The 6,295-nt window shown below is 32.0% G+C and overlaps 1 pseudogene; it reads right to left on the bottom strand.

Moving 5' to 3' along the window:
* Nucleotides 1–5,431: 5,431 nt before the first annotated feature.
* On the bottom strand, nt 5,432–5,550 carry LOC112475861 (annotated as a pseudogene).
* Between the last annotated feature and the right edge of the window lie 745 nt (nt 5,551–6,295).

Below are 6,295 nucleotides of genomic sequence, written 5' to 3'. Positions count from 1 at the left end.
AAGATAAATGTGCATATATCTGCATCATATGGATTCTGTTTCTTTGAAGAACTTGATGTATCCTGATCCATGATGTACTCATTGGCCTTCAGAATTTATATTTACTTCATATTAACTTATATCTGTACATGAGGACCCAAAGGATCCTGAATGTAGACCTAACCTCAGTCCTAGAATTGGATGGCAGAGTGGCCTCTACCGAGTGTCAATAGACATCAGGAAAACATTTCTTATCTCAATTCCTGATCCTGGTCCTTTCTAGCCTTGTTTTATCCATCCTATAAAAGAAAAGCTTTTTTATGCCTGATCTTTAAGATGCTTGCAGAACTTCTGGTTAGAGCATTCTTCTTATTAAAATAACCTTTTCAAATATTATCTCTCCTTGTAATTCCAGATTTGGTTTAATTTACTGATACATATTATAAATGTTTTAAATGACTTTTTAACTTGATTATTTTTATGAAGGTATGGTTGACATTAAATATTATATCAATTTTAGTTGTACAACAGAGATTCAGTATTTATGTACCTTATGATGTTGATCACCATGATAAGTCTAATAACCATCTATTACCATACAAAGTTATAATATTATTGATTATATTTCTGTACTGTGCATTATATCCTATAACGTATTTATTTTATAACTGGAAGATTTATTTAAGGACAACTATGAAACTTTGATGGACACAATCGAAGAACTAAATAAATGGAGAGATATTCTATTTTCATGGATAGGAAGACTCCAAATTGTCTAGACATCATTTCTTCCCAATTTGATCTATAGATTCAATGCAGTCTCAATCAAATCCTAGCAATTTATTTTGTGGATCTCGACAAACTCATTCTAAATGTAAACGGAGGTGCAAAAGATCCAGAATATTTTGCACAATATTGAAGACGAGTAGACTTAGAACCAACACCCACTACCCAAGTTCAACACTTACTATAAAGCTACAGTACTAAAGACTGGTATCAGTAAAAGAACAGACATGTAGGTCAATGGAATAGAATAGAGAATCTAGAAGTAGATCCACATAAAAATAGTCATCTGATCTTTGACAAAGGTGTAAGGCCAATACAATACAACGGTAAAAAGATAGTCTTTCCCACAAAAGCTGGAACAACTGGATATCCACATACAAAAAAAAAAAAAAAAAGAATCTAGACAGAGATCTTACACCCTTCACAAAGATTATTCAAAATGTATCACAGATATATATGTAAAATGAAAAATTATAAAACTCCTAGAAAATAACAAGAGAAAACCTAGATGATCTTGAGTATGCAGTGATGACCTTCTAGATACAACACCAAAGGCATGATCCATAAAAGAAATAATTGATAAGTTGTATCTTATTATTATTGAAAATTTATGCTCTGAAAAACACGATATCAAAAGAATGGAAAGACAAGCCAAATACTGGGAGAAAATATTGCAAAAGACACATTTGATAAAGGACTGTTATCTCAAAATACACAAAGGAGTCTTAAAACTCAACAATAAGAAAAGAAACAACAAAATGGGCTAAAGACTTTAACAGTTGCTTCACCAGAGAATGGCAAAAATCACATGAAAAGATGCTTCACATCATATGTCATCAAGGAAATTCCAATTACAACAACATGGAGATACTGCTATTGACTTATTAGAATACCCAGAATCCAGTATGCTAACAACACTAACTGCTAGTGAGGATGTGGAGCAACAGGAACTCTCATTCAATAATGGGGGGTATGCAAAATGGTACGGCCACTCTGGAATATAGTTTGGGAATTTCTTACAAAACTAAACATACTTTTACTATATGATCCAGCAATCTTTCTTGTTATTTACTTGAAGGAGCTGAAAACTTATATCCACATAGCAGATTTATTAATTATTGCCAAAACTTGAAAGTAATGAAAATGTCCTTCAGTAGGTGAATGGATAAATAAGCTGCAATACATCTGGACAATAGAATGTTATTTGGATCTAAAAAGAAAGGAGATATCAAGCCATGAAAAGGCATGAGAACCTTAAATGCATATCACTAAATGAAAGAAGCCAATCTGAAAAAGCTGCATACTGTATTATTCCACCTCTATGCCCATTTGGAAAAGGCAAAACTATGTAGACAGTAAAAATCAGTGGTTGCCGGGGGTAGGGTGGAGGGATGAATAGAGAACAGAGGATTTTTAGAGCAGTGAAAATACTCTGTATGGTAGTATAATGATAGATACATGTCCTTATACATTTGTCCAGACCCATAGAATGTATAACAGCAAGAATGAACTTTAATGCAAACTGAGGACTTTGGGCGATTACAATGTATCAGTGTAAGTTCATCAATTGTGATAAATGTCCCACTCTGGTGAGAGATGTTGATCATGGGAGAGGCTATGCATGTGTATAGTGAGGAGTAGATAGAATATCTCAGTATTTTCCCCTTAATTTTGCCATGAACCAAAAACAATTCTTAAAAAACAAAATTAAAAACAATAGCAATCAGAACATAAAATACCACCTAATATGATATCAAATGGTGAATTGTAAAAGGCATTTCGAGTAATATAAAAAAAAACCCTAAAATTATTGTCTTGTGAGTAATTAGCTCCACATATTGATAAATGATATTCATATTTCTATATCAAGAATTTAGTGATAACAATTAGAAAAACAGGTAAATACATAGTTTTCAAACAAGCAATAAGAATAAAAATGTACAACTTTAGCAAATTAAATGAGTTTGTTAAGAAATCTCTACATTGCATTATAATTTGTCAAAAAGAAATAGAAGACTTTAAGAGATATATAAAAACAACAAAATATCAAAATACTTCTGACATATGCATAAAAGAACAAATAAGTTTTTAATAAATTTGTGTTTTCAGATTCACAAGTAATTTCAGATGAACAGTGAATACTGGAAATTTCCCAGTTCGGTTTACAAGCCAGCATCAGCCAGGAATGTGAACACGAAAGATAAGGACTTTTCTCACTTATACACATTTTAGGCTGAATAATGTGAAATTAACAAATTTAAAGATCAAACGATTAAGTGTCAACAATTTAAAATGTTTCATCTCACATAGGTACAAATTTTAATTAAATATGAGATATACATAGCAGCATATTTTTCAGTTTATAAAAGAATGCAATATGTGCCAACTTTAGAAAATATGTTAGTACCCTTCATTAATGTATTAAAAGATAAATAACTCTTGGAACAATCTTTAGAGATGCTGATGACAATAGTAAACAATCATAAACTCTGCCAAAGAAATCACGTCTTAGATAATTGATTTTAAAAGACAGTTACTATGACCTCAAGATTGCAAGTCTCTAAATCAGAGAAAAAGATTTTTCCTTTTATAGGTAGAGATATGCAGAGCTAGCATAAACTGTTGGACGTAAGATACGCAGGTAGGGTGAGCTGGTGGCAAAATCAAGTGCTTCAATAGGAAATATTTCTTTCAGTAGATTCTTGCAATGAGCTGTTAAGGGCACATTCTGCACTTAGGCTTCCTTAAATTTAGAATGAGCTGAAGTTCATTGCCTACAACGAGGAAAGAAGGCTGACTGAAGTTATTCAAGCCAAGTCAGTGGATAAGTGATGGACAATTGTGAGTACTTGGTCAGATGCTTCTATGTCTCAGATACTGTCCTGTATTCTTAATAAATGTTAATTTATTTAATCAACAAAGTTTACATTCTGCAGGGGAAAAAATATGGTGGTCCTGTACTGATTCACCAATCTTCTGCACAAAGTAATGTGTCAAAAACAGGTCTTGGGGCCACATTTGATTTCAGAAAAGAGGTAGGAAGTGTGATTCTATACAAGAGCTGTAATGAAATACATGTATATTCTTTGACACATATATAGTATATATATTAAGAGAATCACAAATACATTGTTTAATTCAGTCCTAGCAAGACATTGATAAGTATTAATATAATAAAGACAATATTTTGTCATAGACCAATGTGTATTACATTAACAGATTCACAAAAGTGAATGTGTTAAAAAGAAAAAAGACATGTATATTGTATGAATTTATTCTATTTGAGTATAAGTACATACAGGCAACCAAATTTTGTCTGAAATGTTTGTGCATGGATCTTAATGAAAAATAAAAAATAAAGTGTTATATTTTTCTTGCTATTTATGCTTCAATTAGTTGTGCTAACTTAAAAGTAGAGTACAGCTATTTGAAATACACTCTATACAGACATTTACTCATATTAAAGTAATTAATATTATTTTAAAAAGCTGAAAAATGCTAGAGTGTTTACTGAGAAAATACAGATGGATGTTTTCTAAATTTTGATTACTCCTGTTACACCATCTACTGGTAGCTTTTGAGAATGCTATTCATCTCAAAAATCAGTTCACTTTTTCTAAAAAGTTAAACTTTTTCATTAACAAAAAATTATTTCAAAATTTGCCCTTTTTTTACTTAACCATTAACTCCAGAACAAATCTCGAATATCATTTTGTTGTCTCTGTTCTTTAAATACTACTTGATTGGCAATTACAATATGCATTGGAAAAGTAATAGTGTTTCAATCACTCAGCATTTAGAAATCATTCAGGTAAAATTAATACTAACTAGTAATTACGATTTATTGATTTCAAATCAATTCTTTATGAAAACTCTTCTATGAATATACACATGCTTAGTGTGTATGATATTTACTGTGTGTTATATATTCTATCACAGGTTTTATAGTTGTTTTATCTAATCTTTTTTAAATTCCTTCTCTCTCACTAGCTTTTCTCTCAATATTTTAATCAAGATTAGGTAACTATGTGGAAAAACGAAGATCTTAATTTGTTTATGAGGGTATTTGTCTGTGCAAGTTGCCATGACAAAATTTATTTTCTTAAAATTCTGTAGACTGAAAGTCCAAGATCTAGGTGCAGCAGGGTTGGTGTCTAGTGAGAGCTCTCTTCCTGGCTTGCAGATCACCACCTTCTCACTGTGTCCTCACTTGGCCTATCTTCTGGGCTTGTGCACTCTTGGTGCTTCTTCCTCATCCTAAAGGGCACCAGTTCTTTGAGATTGTGGCTCCACTATCGTGTCCTCATGCAATCTTAATTGTCTCCTAAAAAACCTTATTCATAACATTCATAATCAGTCCCTAACAGTGGGAGTGTGAATTGACACAACTTTTACGAAAAACAGTCTTGCAATACGTATTATTTACTTAAAAACTTATATCCTAATATCCAGTCATCTATTTAGGGACTCTAATCTAATAAAGATTGTAAAACAGTTAATGTGCTTTTGCTCACGAATATGTTCATCACAAAATCTTTACTTTTATTTATTTATTTATTTATTTATTTATTTATTTATTTATTTTTAGGCAAGACAACCCTTGGTCGACCTCACAGATTGCAAGAAACTTGTCAGCTTACAATCCCTTATTTTTTTTTATTTTTTACGTCTACAGCACCTGGTCTTCCTAGGTGGTCTCCCATCCAAGTACTAACCAGGCCCGCCCCTGCTTAGCTTCCAAGATCAGACGGCATCAGGCTTGTTCAGGGTGGCATGGTCATGGTCTCATCACAGTATCTTTAGAACATGAAACTTAAGCAATGCTTTCTAAATGTTTCTCAGGTTGAGGCATACATGGATATTTACACTACTGTGCAACGCCATGGAGTAATAGACAGAACTCTTACCAGCATGAGGTCCAGTATGCTCAGAGCTTACCCAGAAGCTCACTGAGAAGACCTGTACCTTGGCTCACTGTACCGTGACTCATTTGTGATAATTATTGACACTGGGTACACTGATTGGCTCTGACACAAAGGAAAGAATATAGGAAGAGTTACTGGAGAGATCCTGATATATTGCATTAATGTGTCCTCCACTTGTGAAAAATCAAGATCGAGAGCAGCAGACTGATAGAAGATGAAAAACATGTTGTTATTTATGTCTATTACTCAAAAAATATTTTTTACTCATGTATTTGTTGAACTATTTTAAAACCTTTAAAACAATGTTTTTGTAAAGTTTATTATGATAGAAAAATTGTGCTGTAATGTTAAATTTTAGTTTCATTCTGTAGAATCAAAATTCACAGAACTATGACTGCAATGAAGCATGCCATAATATTAAACATTTTACCCTAAGAGTAGGAATGCAGGTAATTTTTTTCTTATTACTTTTTTATTGTTTCCTGTCTCTACCAAAATAAACAGGATTTCTTTAATAATAAACAAACCTAAATTTTAATGTGTAATTTTTGCATATTACCTTTGCTATGATTTAACTTTGTTCCCCCTTCCCTTAATTTATATGT

The sequence above is a fragment of the Pteropus alecto genome, unplaced genomic scaffold (assembly GCF_000325575.1).
Source record: "Pteropus alecto unplaced genomic scaffold, ASM32557v1 scaffold152, whole genome shotgun sequence".
Classification (NCBI taxonomy): domain Eukaryota; kingdom Metazoa; phylum Chordata; class Mammalia; order Chiroptera; family Pteropodidae; genus Pteropus; species Pteropus alecto.
This window is presented reverse-complemented; position numbering and strand designations above follow the sequence as displayed.